The sequence below is a fragment of the Protopterus annectens genome, chromosome 1.part0, assembly GCF_019279795.1.
Source record: "Protopterus annectens isolate FY-2018-M chromosome 1.part0, PAN1.0, whole genome shotgun sequence".
Classification (NCBI taxonomy): Eukaryota; Metazoa; Chordata; order Ceratodontiformes; family Protopteridae; genus Protopterus; species Protopterus annectens.
In genome coordinates, this window is record NC_056725.1 from 1,670,747,223 (window position 1) to 1,670,768,480 (window position 21,258).

Sequence of the window (21,258 nt, forward strand, 5' to 3'; positions counted from 1 at the left end):
GAGCATATCATCATCTCTCCAGGGTCTCCTCCACCTGTTCCCTACTCTCACTACAGATCACAATGTCATCTGCAAACATCATAGTCCACGGGGACTCCTGTCTGATCTCGTCTGTCAACCTGTCCATCACCATTGCAAATAAGAAAGGTCTCAGAGCTGATCCTTGATGTAACCCCACCTCCACCTTAAACACATCCGTCACTCCCACTGCAGTACTCACCGCTGTCACACTACCTTTGTACATATCCTGTACCACTCTTACATAGTTTTCTTTTCTGACACGCCTGACGTCCTCATATAGTACCACAACTCCTCTTTAGGCACCTTGTCATATGCTTTCTCTAAGTCTACAAAAACGCAATGCAACTCCTTCTGACATTCTCTGTACTTCTCCATCAACACTCTCAGAGCAAAGATAGCATCTGTAGTGCTCTTTCCCAGCATGAAATCATACTGCTGATCACTAATCATCATGTCCCTTCTTAACCTTGCTTCCACTACTCTTTCCCATAACTTCATGCTGTGACTAATCAGTTTAATCCCTGTGTAGTTACTACAGCTCTGCACATCACCCTTATTCTTAAAAATCGGTACCAAAACACTTTCTCCATTCCTCAGGCATCCTCTCACTTTCCAAGATTTCATTAAACAATCTGGTTAAAAACTCTCAGACTAAGGGTGCTATTCATACAAATCTGTGCACCGTGGTGTAGGGATGATGTGCTGTATAAAAAGGTACCAAAACCTTTTGTGATTCGTAGGTAAGGGTAGACAATGGGTAAAACACTAGCCATACTATTCCATGTATACACAAAATAATCCCCTCCCTGGATGTACTCAATTCACAGATATAGCACCATCTAGGTGTTAGCTGGTCCCAACTGAGAAATGCAGTCAGATGTTGCTGCATTTAGCAGTACAGTGACCCCCCCCCACACACACACACACACGCACACACACACACACACACACACACACACACACACACACACACACACACACACACACACACACACACACACACACACTCTGGCATGTTGCTCAGCATATAGAGATGATCAGTCTATAAATGTTGAGCCAAAGAGGAGAAAGAAAACTCCATTTCATGCTAGGACAAGCCATACTGGCAACAGTGCTGACCATGGTGCAGGCAGCCCTGATACCACAACACACTTTGTATCACCCCTAGATAGTAATGATGCTCTAGGCTCCTACAAATGGGAGCTCCAATGGTACCAGACCTCCCTCATTATTACACTATGTAATTTACTCTAGCTCTGAAGTCATGGCTTATAAGTGAAACTTTTTCATGATTCACATTTAGGTATGACAATGGGGCACAATGCAACCAGTAACGGCAACTTAGTAAGATGTAATATACACTTACTATGTATGTCTATACTCTGCATTGCTGTCAAGCTACACGCTGCTTCTCCCCATCCACATTATGCACAACAGCACACCATTCAAAATCACAGGCATGGAATAATTGGTAATAATAGTGATCTGTGTTACTGAATAAGATCACTGCTGTACTAACATAGTGAACAAAATGCTTGCTGCCATTTGTTTGCCACATTTATGAATGCCAGAACCCATTTTCTCAGACTCCAACCTTTACTGTAAAATCATGTTTCAAGCGCGTACATACTCTTAAGGAATTAGACACATTACAGGATCTCAGCCTGGATGAGTAGCTATTATAACTGGCATTGGCAAATCCTACACTTTAACAGTGACACAACATCTCTTACAAGTGAAGCATTACTAGTAAGTGACGATTTAAACAATGTGGATATATTTTTTGCAAATGGTACTGGTATCATTTACATATGTAGTATGTACATACATAAAATTCAGACCTAAGTATTAGTTAGACTTGAATATGTAGTTAATTGTTTTGAAATGTTCACTAAATTCTATGTCTGAGTCTACACAAGGTCAGTTGTAGTAATTTATGGGATGAGAAATACTTTGCAAGTTAGTTTTTAGATTAGAATAAAGCGTTTAAACTTTATCTAATGATATGGTTATAGAATTCTTATCAAACTATTCTCACACCAAGCATAAATTCCAAGCTGTTACTGATGGGGTCATGCAGAGTCATGTTGTGTAACAAAGAGTGTGATTTAAAAGAAACATGTAAAGATTTGACATCTCATCCACTGGATTGTACATGAGGAGTACAACATCACCCTTATATTACATTTCAGTGTCAGTACTGGAACATAACTCAGAGCACCTGTTGTGGGGCTATGGTCCACAGGCTTCTGATCTTTTTCACATAAAATGTGAGTAGGTAGCTTGGCAAATCATTAGCATTGCTATCTCTTCTCCACTTTGACGCAAGAGCATCAAGAAATGGTTGAGTCTACTCCCCATTCAACTCCGTGTAGAAAGATAAGAATATTTCCTACTGGAGGGGCTACCTGTCACCCCTGGGATTCCGGATATTGGCTAAGGCTCTTGCCACCCCCATAGTGCCTTTTTTAGGCAAGGCTCAAATTCTAAACCTACCACCCTAGAAAACAAAAATGGGAAGAAATTGAGGGTAATGCTGCTCAATGCCAGAAGTCTAAATCTCAAAATGCCCTTCTCAGTATGGAGAACATCGATGTCTGTGCTGTAACTGAAACCTGGTTCAAGGCTCCTGAGAGCACCCGGCACTATTAGGTTTTACTCATATCATGCGGTGTATCCATATTCATAAAGGATACTCACACCTCCAGGTTGGTAAACCATCCAGGTGCAACTAACAATAGGCAAAACTGCTCTACAAATTGTAGCATGCTACAGGCCACCCTCTCAAACTCAGGAACCCCACACAGCCTTCCTGAAGACACTGGAGGGTATAAATGTATCTCCAAACACCATCATATTGGGTGACTTCAGACTGGGAACATTACTCAAGCCCTAACTTTCTAGCCCAACGGTTCCTGGAGTTCATAAATTATGCCATGGAACAGCTAGTCACTGTTCCCACGAGAGGAGAAAATATACTAGATCTCATTGTCACAAACATGGGGACAAAATGCGTATATCCCTCATTGGTGAGATCTGATCATAAACTAATCTCACTGGAAATCCACATAAAAGACCATAGTGAAGAACTTCTAAAGCAAACTTCACACTACTCAAGACTGGTGTGGTATCCTTCAAGGCCCCTGAGTCAGAGGAAACCACAACCCAAGCTGCGGAAGCCCTTACAAATGCCTTCTATGAACACCTCCAGGACTGCATGGATCAGGCAATCCCAAATAAAACCAAGACTCTTTCCACAAAGGGGCAACGAGTCAGTGGGTGGACCCCAGCCATTAACAAACTTTACAATAAAAGGAGAAAGCTATTACATGATAGAACAAAATCCATAAAAGGGAAGTCACCCCTGATCATTATTAGTAAAAAAGTACCTGCACTCATAAAATCAACTAAGGCCAATTTTGAGAGAAAAATTGCCATGGATTCAAAGGACAATCATAAGGCCTTTTCAGCTATGTTAGGAACCTGGGTGGAAACTCACAGATATGCTCAGAATTAGTCCAAAATGATACAAAAATCACTGAACCCACAGACATTGCCAACATACTGGCAGACAGGTTCAGTGCAAACTTCACCCCCTAGAGATAACTATCCCAGCCGAGTGTAGCCTCCCCGACATCTCAAATGCGCGGGTGAAAGCTGCTCTCTAAAGCTAAAAACACAGCATCAATGGGACCGATGGTGTCCCCGCTGTGTCCCACTCCACAAAGGTGGTAACAAGTCTAGTCTGCAAAGCTATGGAGAGGATCATAATGGAGCTCATAAACAAAGATATAGGGACTTGCAGACATTGGACCCGACCCAGTTTGGCTTTGTCAAGGGAAGATCATGCCTTTTGAACTTGGTCGACTTCTTCGAAATAGTCACCAAGGCCATTGATGAGGAAAAGGCAGTCCATACAGCCTACCTTGACCTTGCCACAATACCCCACCGGGTATTGTAGAAAAACTACCAGCTTAAATGTAAACCCATATGTCACAAGATGGGTTGCAAACTGGCTTAAGGACAGAACCCACAGGGTTAGAGTTGCTGGCGCTGTCAAGACTCCAGCCGGGTCACAAGGTGTGTCCACAGGGCTCGTCCGGTCCTTGCCTATTGTTTGGCATCTACTTCTCAGAAGTACAGGCCAACATAGGAGGACTTTTGTGACAAAAGTTGCAGATGACTGCAAACTGGGCTTTATAGTGGGAGTGTGCATCGACACTGATATCCTTCAGAAGGAGACACACGGAAACAGAGGCTGGTGCCAGAGCCATGGCCTGAAGTTAAACGCCAAAAATGTATAGTCATAAAACAAGGTAACCCCAAGCTACCATATAGGTGGCAATCCACTAAGCACAGAAGTGGTTAGGGACCTGGGGACCCAGGTTGACAGTGGCCTTTCTTTGACACTCACATTGCTAAAGTGGTTAGAAAGACCTTCTACATTGCCCACCTGATCATGAAGGATTCACATCCAGATCTAGTGAGGTCATTGTTACTCTTCACTTATCAGACCAATGAAAGTACAATGCCCCATTCGGGATGTATCTCACCCGACATCTGCAGCAATTGAGAGACCCCAAAAGTTCCTCACCAAAAGGATCTCTATTCAGCTCAGAGGTGACATGTGCCTGACATACAAGGCCATGTCCAACCGAATTAATGGACATGCTCCACCTCGATATAAATACCATGTGAGGCAGAGCACTTCAAGAGAAATCTAGACCTGTGGATGGGAGATGAATCATCTCTCCACAATAATTGGAGGCTTATAAATGCCTTAGGGCAGATAGCCATGAACCTATGAACCTCAAGACATCCCCCAGCATTAGAACATCCACCCATACTATCAGCAGAGTAGTAAACCTCATGTGACATTCTAATGACTCTGACAGCCTGCCATTCTATTGTTTTGTACTGTGTTCAAGTCTTCTTCCAGTATACTGCTATTCACCCTCATGCACTGTTGTTGCATTAAGCTGAACTGTCTGATAAAGTCTTAGTACTTTCCATACTTGGCCCACAGTAATTACTTTGTAGCATCTGTGTTTTGAGATGCCCCATTACCCATCCGCCCAGCCTTCCCATGCATGTATTCCTGCAAATATTTCTAGCCCTATGCCATACAATTCACAGGAGCTATCCCTTATTTGCACCACTCATCACTGCTAGATTTCCCCAGTTAAAAACCTTTACTATTCAGCTTTGGCTATCACTTTTAAATTTGGTTTCCTACAGGAATGTGACATTGGTTTTGGCCTGCCTAATTGTGCCAAACACTTTTCTAGAGTTTACAGAAAGTTCTAATCGACTAAGATTCCTGCAGACAGTTGTAACAATTATTTATGCATTATTAATTTAATTAATGGTCCATTTCATCCTACAGCTATAGAAAAATCTAGTAAACTCTTACAAGTAAGTTAAGCTTCCCTGAGTCTGAATCTAACAGAAATTTAACACAGCAGTTTAACAGTATCTAACCTATATAAGATACAGAGCAAAGTTGTATTTTGCAGAAAAAATTATAAAATTATACAATATTCTTTATCACTCACTCTGTGTAAAATCTTAAAGCAAAAAGTCTGATGGCTGGACACAAATATCATTTGTAAAGAAAATATTATTCTACGTCCACTTGGTTACCTGCTCAGAACATACAGCATTGCAGATAGATTGGACTGAGAGTTGGCAGCAGACAGATGCTGACCACATAACCCAGCAAGCACAAAATGGAATGGGGGCAAAAATTACTGAATCTAAATTTTGCTGGTCCAAATGACTAATTACAAATATCAACTAAGTAGTCCAGTACAGGTAATATAGAAGAGATGCAATGCTATATATGCACTCAACCTATTAAACTTAAATATAAATCGTACACTATTAAAAGCTAACCTAGGTCATACTCATATCAAACTCAATTACAATGGAAGCCAGTTTGGCAAAGGAATTACACAGAAATGATTTTGGCCAAAGATAACTTTTTTGCAGGGGGCTAGCCCTCTGCACCCATGTGTAGGGGGACAGCCCCTCACATCCCAAATATATGTACACCTGCTCTGATGTTGCACAACAGTGGAGAAAAGGAAAAACTCAATTGCTGGTGATAGTTGTTTCTACACAAGTTCTCCGCCAAACTGACTTTCATAATAATTGCGTTTAATTGATCGACTGGCTCTCTCTAGAGTCCTGGTATAGAGGCCCAGTTGTACAGGAACGGTTTTATGTAGGCCTTCTTAGGAACTGATAAATGAAGTGAACACTAAATAGTACATAGGTTCATAGTTTAGTACTAGGCTAACTGCCCCTGTGAGCCATTTTAAGTCTAGCCAGTTATCCCTTGTGAGACTCAAACCCTGCACCTTGTGTTTGTAAGGTAAACACCTTATCCATTAAGCCACCCCCCAACCCAATAAATATATCTTCAATCTATAAAGACCTTTCCAGTGGTGAGAATCAAACCTTGTACCCTTAAAGGCATACACCTTAACCACTCTACCACTTACCCTTTCAGGCAGAGATTGTCTGTCAAGACAGGCTACCATCTAATCCGAGCACTATTTAACTGTTTGTGAAAACTCATTCTTTGGGTTGAATGACAAATTAGTTTAACACCCAGGAAGAAGAGAGGGAGTGGGAAGCAGGAAAAAAGGAAGACTCCCTGGGATGGTCAACCATTCTAGATGAAAGGAATAAGAAAAGATAAATCAAAACACAGCCTACAAAAACTCCCATAGAGCACACCACTGAAGGGATAAAGCCTGCTCTGGATTTTAGCAGAGACACCCAGGATTTACTTTTGGATGTCTAACTCTTGGTCAGCAACTAATTTCCATGTCTACCGCCATCCTTTTTCTCTCTTACTCCTTTCAAGTTCCCTTTGATACTATGTTGACAACTGATGTATATGCTCCCTGTGACGACTGGGGAGAGATGGGCGAAGGCTGCCAGCCTAGTCAAATAGAATTTAATATATAATTCTATCAACTGTATAAATAAATGTAAAATACAGGATTGTGTTTTTAAATGTAAGAAAACACTGTGAAATGTGGAACTGCAAAATATGTTAGAATTCGGCCCGAGGGCGGCTGAATAAAGATTTCATGCCCATTGTTTTAAGGCTAAAGTTTATGACTAGAATTTAGATGCAGAAGGTGCTTTTATTGCTTTAGTTTCTGTTAGTATATACATGTGAAATGTCTTGTATCCTTGTAAGTTTCTGAGGAGATGCTAGATTGCTAAATAATGCAGTCTGTGGCCTGAGAACTCAGACCAGGTGTTAAGATGATGCAGTATGAATACTGGGAAAACCTGTGTGTCAAAAATGATGTAATTTGGGGAGGGACCCAGCAAACCTGTTTGTTAGTAATGTTCAAATTCTTTTTCTCACAAGATGGTATCCTTTAAGCCCACTGTGCCAGTGGATACCACATCCCATAATGCCGAATTCTTCACAAATGCTTTCTATGGACATCTCCAAGAATGCATGGATCATGCAATCCCAAACAAATCCAAGTCCCTCTCCACCAAATGTAAGCGTCCTGTCTGGTGGACCTCAGCCATAAATAAATTGTATAACAAAAGAAGGAAGCTACTGCACGTCAGAGCGAAATCCCATGAAGGGAAGACATCTCTGATCAACATTAGCAGAAAACTACGTTCTCTCATAAAAACATCCAAGGAAAACTTTGAGAGAAAAATCGCTAAGGACACTAAAGATAACCACAAAGCCTTCTTCAGCTATGTTAGAAACCTGGACGGAAACCCTCAGATATGCTCAGAGTTGGTTCACAACAACAAAAAATACACTGAACCCACAGATATTGCTAACATTCTGGCTGACAGGTTCAGTGCAAATTTCTCCCCTCCTTCACCCCCAAAAGAAGAAATACTTATCCCAGCTGAATGTAATCTCCCTGTCATCTCAGATGTCCAAGTGAGAACCGCCCTAAACAAAGCAAAAAACACAGCATCAATGGGACCTGACGGTATCCCGGGGTGCGTGTTACGTGAACTCCAAGAGGAGCTAAACCCACACATAAAAATGCTATTTAACCTTAGCCTTACTTCAGGATATGTACCTGAACACTGGCGTATAGCAACAGTGGTTCCACTCCACAAGGAGGGTGCCTCTACAGACCCTGGAAACTACCGCCCCATAAGCTTAACTAGCCTGGTCTGCAAAGCTATGGAAAGAATCATTATGGAACTCATAAACAGAGACATAGGGGACCTACAGACACTTGACCCCACCCAGTTCGGCTTTGTAAAGGGCAGATCCTGCCTTTTAAACCTGGTTGACTTTTTTGAAACAGTCACTAGAGCCATTGATGAGGGCAAAGCAGTCCATACAGCATACCTGGACTTGGCTAAGGCCTTCGACACAATACCCCACTCAGGCATCATAGATAAGCTAAACAGCTTAAAAGTAAACCCTTATGTCACTAGATGGGTTGCAAACTGGCTAAAGGACAGAACCCATAAAGTTAAAATCACTGGAGCAATGTCAGACTCAAAGCCAGTCACAAGTGGTGTCCCACAGGGATCTGTCCTGGGACCTCTCTTGTTCAGCATTTATTTCTCAGATGTTAAAGCAAACATTGGAGGGCTGTGGCTGACAAAGTTTGCAGACGACTGCAAACTAGGCGCCATAGTCGATACACCAGCAGACACACACATCCTACAAAAAGGCCTCACTGAAATGGACAACTGGTGCCATAGTCACGGCCTTAAATTAAATGCCAAAAAATGTATAGTCATCCCTTTTGGAAAAAACAAATTACCCACAAATTATCACATAGACAGCAACCCACTGAGTACGGGAAAAGTAATCAGAGACCTAGGGACCCAAGTAGACAGCGACCTCTCATTTGACACCCACATTGCCAAAGTGGTTAGAAAAACATTCTACCTTGCACACCTCATCATGAAGGGATTCACATCCAGATCCAAGAATGTCATTGTACCCCTATATTCCTCCCTCATCAGACCCATGATTGAGCACAATGCCCCATTTGGTATGTACCTCACCCGGCATTTGCAACAGCTAGAGAGACCACAAAAGTACCTCACCAAAAGGATCAAGGGTCTCCAACATATGTCTTATTCTGCCAGACTAAAGAAACTTCAGCTCTATTCAGTAGCATACCGCCTGCTCAGAGGTGATCTCTGCCTGACGTACAAGGCCATGTCCAATCAGGTTCTGATGGACATGCTCCACCTCAAAAAATCCAAATCCATCAGGACCATGAGAGCTAAAGACTTAAACCTCAGCACAAGTATGAATAGGACATGCTGGAGGGATAGATTCATAACCCAGAGGCTTCCCATGCTTTGGAACAGGATCCCAGTTCGTATTAGGCAGAGCCCCTCACTGACTCTCTTCAAGAGAAATCTTGATGAGTGGATGGGAGATCGTAAGTTTACCCCAGGGGTCACATCTGTGTCACTGCTAGACAGGGGCACAGTAAACTAATTCTATTATATAAGGGGACCTTCACTGTGTCACTACTAGACAGAGGCACAGTATTCTAGATTTATTCTGTACATTTTTGTACCATTTCATGGGGTGGCAAAAGCCACATCACTATGGCTAGGCTTACAAATGCCCCAGGGCAGATAGCCTAGTACTATACTATGAAACTATGAAACTAAGAGACCTGAGCATTTTGATCTTGGACATCTAACTTACCAGCACTGCCTATGCTCTTTCTGTATGTAAGTAGGATTGTAGCACTATGTTTCCTCTAAGATTAGCTAGATTAGAAAGTTAGATTAAGTATTTTTCTGTGTAATCAGATCTTTCCTACGATATTATTTTAAGTTTCTGTGTGATCTGTGAACTCTTAGATATCTCTGTGGTGTACTAGTTTTGTCTTGTGTTTTAATTATTTATTATTAAATATTTATAAAACCTTCTACCTGTGGCTGCTTTGTGTAGAGATAAGCTCTAGAGTACATTGCATATTTAAATAGAGTTTATTGTAATAGGCCACTCTGATAAGCCTTAGACCGTATAGTCACATTACCATTGGATATTAATATTGCACAGTAATAATCGGACACCCTTTTAAGGGCCTTTTAGTAGCTGATATTATTAACTGGGTGGTGGCAGTAATTACTACCGTATAGTCTGGGTAAAGGGGCAAAGATGGAGAATCTGTGTCAGCCTTTCCCAAGAGTGTCTGTAAAGTGTATAAATACTTATCTCAAAGTGTGTATGTGTTGTGTCAGCTACTTGGGCAGGGACACAAAGTGCTGGTTGGACAGAGAGGGTACTGGAGGTTCTAGCTTGCCCAGTTAGGCTGAGACCTGGACCCTATAGTTGTACCAGTGGGGAGTCTTACTGGGGATCTGGAGGGAGACAGAGAGAGAAATCCAGACCCCAGACTGACTGCGTTCCCTGTGTGCTCTTAAAGGAAATTAAGCTTGATGCAGAGATCTGCATCTGGAAATACTGTGTGTATCTACTTTTGTTCCAAGTGAACGTCCCTCTCCAGTGTCAGTGGTAAGGACTCAGACTCCTTGATTACTAGCCCAGAGAGGGGACGTTACAAACACGTTCATTGTTTGGTCTCGGTCTATCATGTTTTTCACATAATCAAATAATTCAATCAAATTAATATGGTAACCATTCCCTATTACAGATGTTGCCCTACAGTTCATTTGTATCTAAGAATGCTAGTAACCAGCAAGAACTTTCAACATTTTTTTTGCTACTAAGACTAAACTAGCCTCTCTGTCAGGTTTTAGACATTATTATGTCGTTTGCTGAGAAACAATGCTACATCAGCCATATTTTGGCCTATTAATATTTATATTATATGCTATTTTCATACAGCAATGTTTTACAGTGCAATTTAAACCAAATAACGTATTTAAACCAATATGCATTTATAGCCACAAGATAACATCCTCTTTTCTTCCTGCCACCACACTACCATTGTTGGAGATTACCATATGAATAATGGCATCACTTAACATTTCCTTCTACAGTTTTAGAATTGGCATTCATTTTATTTGCAGGATATATAGAGGATGGAACTTAGATGCCTATAAACTGTGTAGTATTTGTAAACTGTTAAGCTTTATAGTTTCTTTGTTAAGAAGGCTACACCATGAACTTATTTTCAGTTTTGTAACTGAATGCTCCATAAGAAGAATAGGTTTGCAAAACTATTTGGGAGCACTAGTGAGCACTGCATTCAGTAGGCCTCCTTGCTTTAACAGCGGTCCCAAATGAGAAACAATACTTTTGTTTTGTATTTGCGTTACAAGTTTGTCAGAAAAAAGTTTGAGTAATACCCTCTACAGTTAATAAGCCAGGTAACAAGGACTAGCACATCTTCCCCCCTTTAAAATAAATCTGCATTTCTGGTAGTACTGAAATACTAATTTGTATTTTAAATATATAACTCAAAGTCAGTTACTTCAGGGATAGTTATTAAAAAGTGGGTCTTCACAGTATCATTGAAACTGCCTAACTCCTGATTCTGTTCACTTTGTTAAGGTCCCACTTTTCTATTATTTCTACTATGAGACACCTCTCCAAAATAACCCTGATTATGAGCTTCTGAATCTGTTAATTCAGATGGACACCCAGAATTCTTTAATCCAGCCATGTGTCTCTTGACTCAGTTCTACTGGGAGACAGCTGACACTGTTCATAGGTTTGTAAGGTAGTTGGAAGGTATGCAATCCAGGAGATCATTAAGGAGCCTAGCTCAAATTCCCAAGTGCCCCAAAGAATTGTCTGGTTAAATGATTTTCCTCAAGGTCATGCAGTAGGCAAATGAAAATGCAAAGATTCAAACCCTGTACGTTTGGCACAGGAACCAACTCACAAACATGTCTGAGATTTAGCCAGACCAGTTGTTAATTTTCTCATCTGATTCTGTTAATCATGCTGGGGTTCCCTTACTCATTTAACCCTGCTTTAAGTTGTGTGACCGTCATTTCTAATGTTACTCTTTAACTCTGCCTATCTTAACTGACCTCATAATTGTAATAATTCTATGAAAGACCTACTGACTTGATTAAAATTTTTGTGAGGTCTATGACTTTATTAATCTCTGTATGTCTGACCCTGTTAATTGAAACCACAACAAAGTTCAAGATAATAATGATGAATCTGTTAAATGTAAACAAATCATCAAAAAACATCCTGACAGGCTGGCTATTCATTCCTTCAGAAGTCCACCTCAGTTTACCTAATCCTCCAAAAATATTCACTTTTGAGAACACAAAAACACTGAAACACAAAAAGGATGTAATACCTTTTACTGACCCAACACAAGTTTTACAATTACTTAAGATCTTGAGCTGTCATGAGCCCTTCATCAGGATCTATTGAGTTACTTTACTAATGTAAGAAATAGTGATTAAATATACATGTGTGTCTAGAAAAGGAAACATATAATTTATTTTCAAATACATTTAAAAAAGAAATTTGAAAAATCCAGTGTAAAAAAAATTTGCAGCTGGTATGTTTCCTTCGACTTTAGACACCAGAGACAGACACCGTTTTTGCATATATGTGTATGTGTGTGTGTGTGTGTGTGTGTGTGTGTGTGTGAGAGAGAGAGAGAGAATGTGTGTCTGAAACTGTAAAAGACCAGATCATGAACAACTATAAAAATCAATAGTTTTGTATGTTACACTAGGACCAGTGTTCATTTAGCACAGAAAAAACAGCTCAAAGAGACTGCTCTGACATTTAATGAGACAATAAATCGAAATACAGGATAGGTGTAGGGAGATGTACTTTGCAACCTATTGTATGAACTATTACTGTATTCCAACTATCTACAAATGTACCTTACAACTTATTGTATGCTTTCCTGCCATCTTTAATTGTACCCTGTTATTTATTGTATGTTGCCCTCTGGTAGAGACTGAAAAGTGTCAGTAGACTAGTTAACCAACACCACTGTCAGATACCAAATAAAAGAATTTGGTTGGAAACATCAAAAATGTGCTACAGTGGCATCTAGGGATTTATAGAAGTTAAAATCCTGTGTAATAATTTGCTTCCTGGGTAAGTTACTTCATAAGACTCAAAGGTGTGCATATATTTCTCAGCCTCTGTACAAAGCTATAAATAATGAAAGGACAAAGGCTCAAAAATGGGGACAGTTTTTAAATATTGCCCTTATATACATAGAAAGTTGATAAAATAGTAGGTTTTGAATCGGCATGAATTTTCTGAAGGTCATAAATCTGAAACACAAATGTCTACCATTATTTTCTGACTTCAGTCACCAATGATTTGCCAGAAAACCAAAAACTGTATGAGAAACAGACCAAAAATATATGGGAAAAATCTGAACATTCTCCAAATATCCGGACAATTGAAAGTTATGGTGCACTCATATTTTTGGTCTGTTTCCTCATGAAGTGTGCAGTTCTTTGTGAAATCACTGACTACTGAAGTCACTAAATAATGACACACATTTGAGTTTCAAACTTTATATCCTTCAGAAAATGCATCCCGACATAAAATCTATTATTCTAGCAACATTCTAAGTCTTTATAAGAGCAATATTTAAAATCTGTCCCTACTTTTGGGCCTTTATCCCCCATTATTTTAGGCTTTGTCTAGAATTATTGAGCTAAATGGTTGAGAGTTACCAGTGCACACTCCACCGTTTGAAGGTAGTTGTCTTTTATTACCAGGCTTTAACCTTGGGAAGGGAAACAATCTATTGAGCTGCTGAACTCCCTTTTTTTTTTAAACTTGCCTGGGGTACTTTTTTTTTCTCAAAAATCTCTTTATTTCAATCTTCTTAAAAAATAACAACGGGTACTTAAAAACTGGCCTAGTTCAATTACAGCTTTTCTGGGTTTTTCATTTCTTTAATCAGGCGTTCTAACAGTTAAGTTACTCAGAGAAACATTTAAACTACCTCCATATTCTTCCCAGTATATTTAACTATCAGTAACCTTTAACAGAACTGTATACTTTTTCTCTACATATTAAATAGCTTCTGAATCTGAAACAGTGCAACAGGGCCATGCAGCTCCTTTTTAATAAGGACAATAACAACACATCATACTAAAGGAGGAGCAAGATTACGTTATTACTGATGTTGACTTTGCATCAGCTGTGATCCTTCTCAAATGTTACAGGAGGGGAAGGCTGAGAGAAAAGAGGGCGTGTTTAGCAGTAGTGAGGTTTGCTGGGCTTACATCACTACTTGGGTTACTGCTGATCAGGAGGTTGAATGGGAAGTTGTGTATGCCAAATTGCTTTAGAGCGCCTGTGTAACGGATCTAGAGTAGAGCATTATAGTTGGGCTGTTGAGAAGGCGAACCTGCAAGAGGAACGTACCGCTTCAACAATCCTGCCTCATCCTCCTTGATGTTAGTCCCCATCCTGCTGACAACTCTGGGGGCAGAAGGGGGACAATCTCTTCTTACGTGGCGTTATTGAATTGAGGATCTAGGACATTTTCTTGGAGTAAAAAGTCGGGGTGAAAGTGGATGCCCCTGTGTCGTCCTTTGCTTATGGAATGGTTGTTTACTAAGTGACAAAGACATAATATAAACCGTTTTAATAGTAGATGAAGGCTGTCAAGGACGTTCAGATACATATTTCTATTTGGTCTATATTGTTTTATTTTCATCAAGAAAAATACATCGAGAAGATTGCTGTTGACTCCCTGGGTTTGGATTAGACCAGCTTAGCTGAGAACACCGGGAACTGACAAAGCCATTTCCTTCAATTCGGCTTCATTTGGGAGGTTTGTGTTTTTATTTTATTATTTTTAATTTTCAATGTAAATAGGCAAAATAATTTGTAGCTAGTATTTGTGTACAGGTTTGCGGAGGTTGCAAAATGGAGCAAGGTAACATATGTTTTTCTCCCCTCCCCATCTTGGCATTTATTTTGGAGGTGACAGCTTTTCTTTACTGTCTCGTGGTAAGGTAGCTTGCTCTTGTTTTTCGGAGTAAATGTACTCTTCCTTTTGCTATAAGAGATGTGGGGGAGGGGGCTGGGAAATGGGCTCAGCCTTTGTTCCTGTTAGTCATATAGACGTACGCATACATAGCAAGATATTATGTATTGTTAAACACAGCACTTCCTGGGCCCAGTAAAACATGTCATCACTTATTTAGGTTGCAGTCTACACCTGTAGACCTGATATGTGATTATTTTGAAATGGGCTGTTAGTGAGCATGTCACGGTTGGACACTGGCTATTTATTTGCTTTATGTTTTGTCTTGTCACGTTTCATTTCTGTTGTACTGTCTAAATACTTTATAGTGGACTTTTGGCCTAGTCGTAGTGGATTTTGCTTAAGATTGTTTTCTAGTGTGAGCAACACTAACCTCAAGCAGATATGTCCTTTTAGTTGTAATTGGGCGAGGGTGGTCGAGTTGTGCGACTTTGAAGGGGGGGGGGGGGGTGCAATGTGCATGTCTGTTCTGACAATGACAAAATGCATTTTCCTTTTGGACTTGCATTTGAAGGATTCATTGTTCCCCCACAAATCTTTTAATTTGTGCGTGTATAGATTAAGATTGTTCACTTTCCTTTTGCATGTTTCATTTAAGCTAAGCAGTTAAGACAAGCGCTTACATCTTATTGTTTTAAACCACTTCTTATTGTGCATGTATGTGTGTACATTTGCTGAAAGAGAAAAGTGTGTATTTTTTGTTGTTTTATTGTAATCTTTGTGCTAGGAGAGGTTGCTGTTTTGCCATCTGAGTGTGTTTTTGTTTTGTTAATAAGTCATGGTTGCCAGAGTGCAAAGTTAGTCATGACGTTGATACCGGTGGTTAGTTTTGCTCATCGGAATGTCTTGAATCTGAACTTGCTTGTTTTTGAATGTTTAGGATTGTGATCACTTGTGTAGTGTTATTGATTGGAGATATTCTTGTCATAACTGTCTACTTGTTCTTATTGCTTTAACTTGTACTACTTCCAGCAGACTTTAATTTTGGGTGAGGTTGTTTGCTCAGTTTTACTTGTCAATTATTTGCGTTTCTTGGAAAACGCAGTGAAGTGCCTATTCTTATATTCGGGTGTGTTAATAGTGAATTGTCTCTGGCTCCCAAATCACGTGATCTTATCTAAATACTTTGGAAAGGGTTATGCGAGGAAGTTGAAGCATTTTTTCGTCTTTTAATCTGAGCAAGTAAACCTGTCCTATTCTGCATGTTAATAGAGCATTCACAGTGTCTTCTTTAATTAAAAAAAAACATTTCCAGCAGGAAAGTTGACCCCCTCTAGAAAGTTTGTGGATATGATTGTTTATATTGCCTTGCTTGACACTTCAGGGAAGTCTCTGCAGATAGTATGGAAAAAGGTTGTCAGGCTAGAAGGGTGGATGTTGTAGAGAGTTGCAGTATGCACAAAATCCCAGGGAGACTTAAATTGTCATACCTCTCAACTGCCCATATCTTTTCCTCGTGTTTTTGGTCTGTTCTTCATAAATTTTTTTTTATTTTCTTTTGACAAATCACTGGATTGAAGTCATTTAAATAATGACACGACATTTGTGTTTAGACTTAACATGCATTTTCTAAAGGATATTAACACATCCTATTATTTGAGCAACATTCTAAGTTTGTACAAGCGATATTTAAATATGTTCCTATTTTGGGGCCTTTTCCCCGCTCACCCCACCCAATTTTTTGAATCTAGATAAAGTCTAAATTTGTTAAGAAGTTGAGAGGTAAGCAAATTGGGCCGGAGAGAGAGTGTACCTGAGAACTGACTTTTGCTAATGGGAACAACAGAAATAGTTACAGGCACAGCAGGATTTTCCTTGAGTGATTTGTTTATACACACATTGGATATAAGTTTGGCTATACTGTATATGTTTACACTTTTGTGAAGCTTTTGCATTCTCCAAACTATTAATAACTTAAGTGTGCAAACTTTTGTGTAGTGGTGATATGGGGGGGCAACCTTCATTTGTGCTTATGTTTATTTCCTTGTTTGCAGTAAAAGCCTGATCTGCCAGAAGGCAGAGAGGCATAGCGTTTGATTTACAAAAGCATTGCGGCATAGCGTTTGATTTACAAAAGCATTGCTGAGGGCTGCTTGTAAAAGTGCATGGAAACAGAATACGTTCTGCTCAGTTTCTAAGTGTATTTGTTAGATTTAACTGTAAAGAGAATACACTTGTTGGGTGCTCTCCAGGTTGGCAGTACAGTTGCTTAACGTGGTACATGTAGTTTGGCTAGATGTGGTTGGCTTGAATTGGCCCACCCATATTTCTACCCTTGTCCTAGTTGTACAGTTTTTATTCCAGGTGGTTGCATGTACTGTGAAGCTCACACTTCTTTAATTCAGTGCATGTGTTATTTAATATGTTGTGGAGTGTGCAGTTTGACATGCCTGTATCAGATGTGAATCGTGAAATTTGGAGTGCTGTTTTTAATTTGTGAATCCAGTAACAGATTGGGATTGCTAAAGAGTAATTGTAGTCTACTAATGATTCAGCATGGTGTTATGCACAGGGATGTGGTGGTACTTTAGACTGTCTGCATCTCCTTTTGTGGAGACCCAATGGTTAGCATTAAACAAATGTGGAGATGATGTCTAGTAGCTCGTTCATATTCATTCTGTTAATCATGTCTCTTGAGCTTGTGGAGGCTAGTAGTCATTGTTGCTGAAAATAAACACCCACTCTTGTCTTGATTCAACTATGGAAACAGTGAATTCAAGTGCTTGGGATGTAGAGCTGTTTCTACATAGCTACTTTGGGGAGAATTGTTTTTCCTTCTCTCTCGTGCACCATCGCAGTAAATATGTTTTAAAATGTAGCTTTTGTTGTGAATTTTGTTACTGTAATATTGCTGTTATTGTAATTATTGTTGCTATTCCAAATTTGTTTTTTTGTGGAACATTTCTTTATGCTGTGTGCAATTACATTGAATATTTATGTTGGAATGAGACCTAAAACCATTTTGATGCCGGTGTTTGCACATTGCTGTAACTCTTAGCTTAAGAGTAATGGGAGCAAAAAAGTTTCTTAGAGAGCCTGAAGTATTTTGGGAACTGTACATTTTGCTTTCTGTGATGTTGCCTTCAAGGCTGCAATTTCAAAAAAAAAGCTATAAAAGCATAAACACGTTTTACTTTTCAGTTGTAAGCAGAGTTGTTGGATATTTATGTAGCATACTTGAATCATGACAAACTAAAGATGTATCACAAATGTGCCTGAACTTCCATGCAGTCTTTCCGTTTTTCTTGGATACCAGCAAAAGTTTGTTCATAGCACAGACAATTCTAATATTGATTTATTTTTTGAATGTAGTCCAGTTAATGCCATGTACTCAACAGAAGCACTGTCAATCTTTTGGGTTGGCTTGCAGCATGTGTTTCAGAAAAGTACCCTACTGGGGAGTTTTCCTTACTACTAGTAGGGAGTTTTATTATTTTTTTTTTTAAAGCATTGTTTGTCAATGTGTTGGTTAAGTAAAGTTAGCAATTGTTTGAGATGTAGTAAGCATATTCAGCACAAGGGATATTTGTAGCTTTTTTTTCCCCCTCAGTTTGCCTGGGTTGGGAGCACACTACCCAACTGCCAGAATATGCTTATTTTAACATGTGGGTAATTGAGTTCTGGACCAACAGTGAAGCTCAAAAGATCACATAGCTGGCCTAGGTATGCCATCCCATTTGCTATTCCCTTTTCTCACTTCCCAAAAAGAGAAGTACCTGATCACAAAGAGTGGTTCGGAGGCCAGTTAGTCTTGATGCTGGAGATCCCCCTCTACAGACTTTACTATACCAGTATTGGTGAGACACAGATCCTGTACCTGGCACCTACTTTTGAGGCCTCTCTGGCGACCATGTCCTTACAAGCTAAACCTTCCTTGCTGAATGGATTCAGAGTTTGTGGGCCCTGAACTCCAGTGCTTGATTAGGGTGTCTCCAAAGGGGAGGATGATTATCCCTGTGATCTTAGTGAGGATGTTTGAAAGGCATTGCATAGAGGTCTTGGCTCACCTGCCTGCAGCCCAAGGTCTGTCTTAAGTATACACCCAAACCAAGATACTGAAACCTGAGTTGGTGGTGGTTTTGCAGCCTGATTTCCCAGCCGTCTGCCTCAAAGAAGCCAGACCATGTGTTTAGATATCTCCTCTAGCAATGGTCTCCTTTTGATTTCTTCAAAGGATCAGGTGAAACTACAACCGGGAAATCCAATGAGGGTAGGCTTTTTGGCAAAGTTGGAAAAATGAATTCTACCTCTGCTACCCTAGCCATTTAAGACCTTCAACTCCAGTCTCACTTGCTTAAGTTTCAGCATTTCTTTAAGACTGAGGGAATACTGTACAAAGGCCTTAAGAGGGAAATGTTGGAGTTGTGTAACCTTGGTTCCCATTTGGCCAGCCATTCCATGAGATGTCTATGATGTAGCTGATGCATTATGCAGGGCAGTTACCATTGGATCTCTGTTATGGAGGCATGTCTGGTTTCGGAGTCATTCCTCTTGCATATAAAGCATGGCTGCTGGGTATACCAGTAGATAAGTTCCTCCTTTGGACCCTCTGCAGACAAGGTGCTCAGGAAAAAGGGAAGACCATGCAAGCTGTTAAGGATCTTATTCACTTACCACCACCTAGATATGTCCGGAACTGTTTGAGCAAAATTTAATGTGTCTCCTTCTACAGAACAAGAATAATGGGATGAATATAAAATACTCTAAGAAGTTGCAAACTGATTCTGAAAGTAGACCTGGGAGTCCTCTGGGCTAGGACACCCACCTTGAGCAGTTATGCCTTTATTCCCCTCTGCACCTTTCTCAATCCCCACTCTACTCCTTTCATGCCACGTCCTTAACAAAAAAAACAGTGGAGAGGCTGGAGTTGTTTACAGACCAATGGGAATTACCCCAGTCCAGGTAGGTCCTGCATATCATAAAAGAAGCTACAGTTTAGTTTCAACCCTTGCCAAGAGACCAATGGAGTATAATGCCCCAACAAGTAAACAGCCTTAATATAAGGTATTGGCTAAATGGTAGGTTCCAGAAAGAAACAGGATTTCACTCGGTGGGTCCCCAGATGAGGACAATTTCTAAATGCCTTCTTACACCTTCCTGTAGCAAAGAGGGACAAGTGGTTCTTGAGGTTCGAGGCCAGGTGCATGAATCCAGTAACTGTGTTTTGCAGAACAAAAATAATGTAGCCATTTGAGCAATTGGAGCATTTGGAGATATTTGATAGCAGGGCTTCCTCCTTATCGGGACAGGTAATACTACAGTTGTGATAATTTCTGTCTCCCGTACAAGCTGGCTATGCTGTACATTTGGGATTTGACCCAGAAGGTATGGATAACATCATTGCACAGTACATGTCCTCCCAGGACAGTACTTTTGCAGACCGCTTAAGGCAGCATTAGATCAAAACAAATGGATACTAGAGTGAAGTGTTTTTAAGATCTGGTACACCCATAGGGTATGCCAGAGAGAAGCCTTTATGCTTCTGCTGAAATCTAACCGTTCAAGAATCCCTGCAGCAGGAATGGACTTGTGAATCTCTTGCATGTTCATAAGTGTGGAGTTTGCAGATGCCTTGTAAGCCAGGCTTAAATCACCCTCACAATCTATAGGAGATTTGAGTAGAGGGATAAGGCTTTAAGGCACTTAGCAAAAGGCAGGAACCTCCTGGGATTGTTCTAGTTGCATATACCTGGTCAGCTACAAACCGAAGGGAGCACTGATTGGTCTGGTAAGGGTGGAGTACAGTGGGATAATGACCTGTTTGGACCTAGATGCCATGCCTTTACTTCTAATTGTGCAAAACAAATCCTCACCACTGTGGTCAAAGGTAAAACTACTATCTATCTGTATGAATACCCAGATTCCTGACCACTGGTTTGATTTAAAAGGGTGTATTATCAATGTAGCAATTGGTCGGGATGGTTGACTTCCCAGAGTACATTTATGCATTTCTCAGCATTTGATTTAAAAGACCATAGTTTGGCACTATTTGTTAGTCCGAGATGGTTCTTGAAGAATGCTAGTGTCTGCAGGAAATTTTATAACCCTCAGTTTGCAATCCTCTGCCAACCTTAGTCAGTCATAAACCTTCAGCGTTTGATTCCATTTCAGAGAAATGGATGCCAAGAAGCAGTGGGCCTAGTACCAATCCTTGGGGGACTCCACTAGTGACTGGCCTCACTTTTTTTTTTTTTTTTTTTTTTTACTTCCTGGGTCCTATCAGTGAGCCAGTTAGCTATCCAGCGGCTGGTTTAAAAGGGTTTCTACCTAAATTAGTGAA

At 40.2% G+C, this 21,258-nt stretch overlaps 1 protein-coding gene across 1 annotated transcript in view; it reads left to right on the forward strand.

The window, feature by feature from the left end:
* Positions 1-14,194: 14,194 nt before the first annotated feature.
* Positions 14,195-21,258, forward strand: part of CSNK1E (casein kinase 1 epsilon) — a 796,028-nt gene continuing 788,964 nt past the window's right edge. Inside the window, exon 1 of the mRNA XM_044068413.1 lies at positions 14,195-14,762. The gene's annotated coding sequence lies outside the window, so the exon portion shown is untranslated. The remainder of the gene's footprint in view (positions 14,763-21,258) is intronic.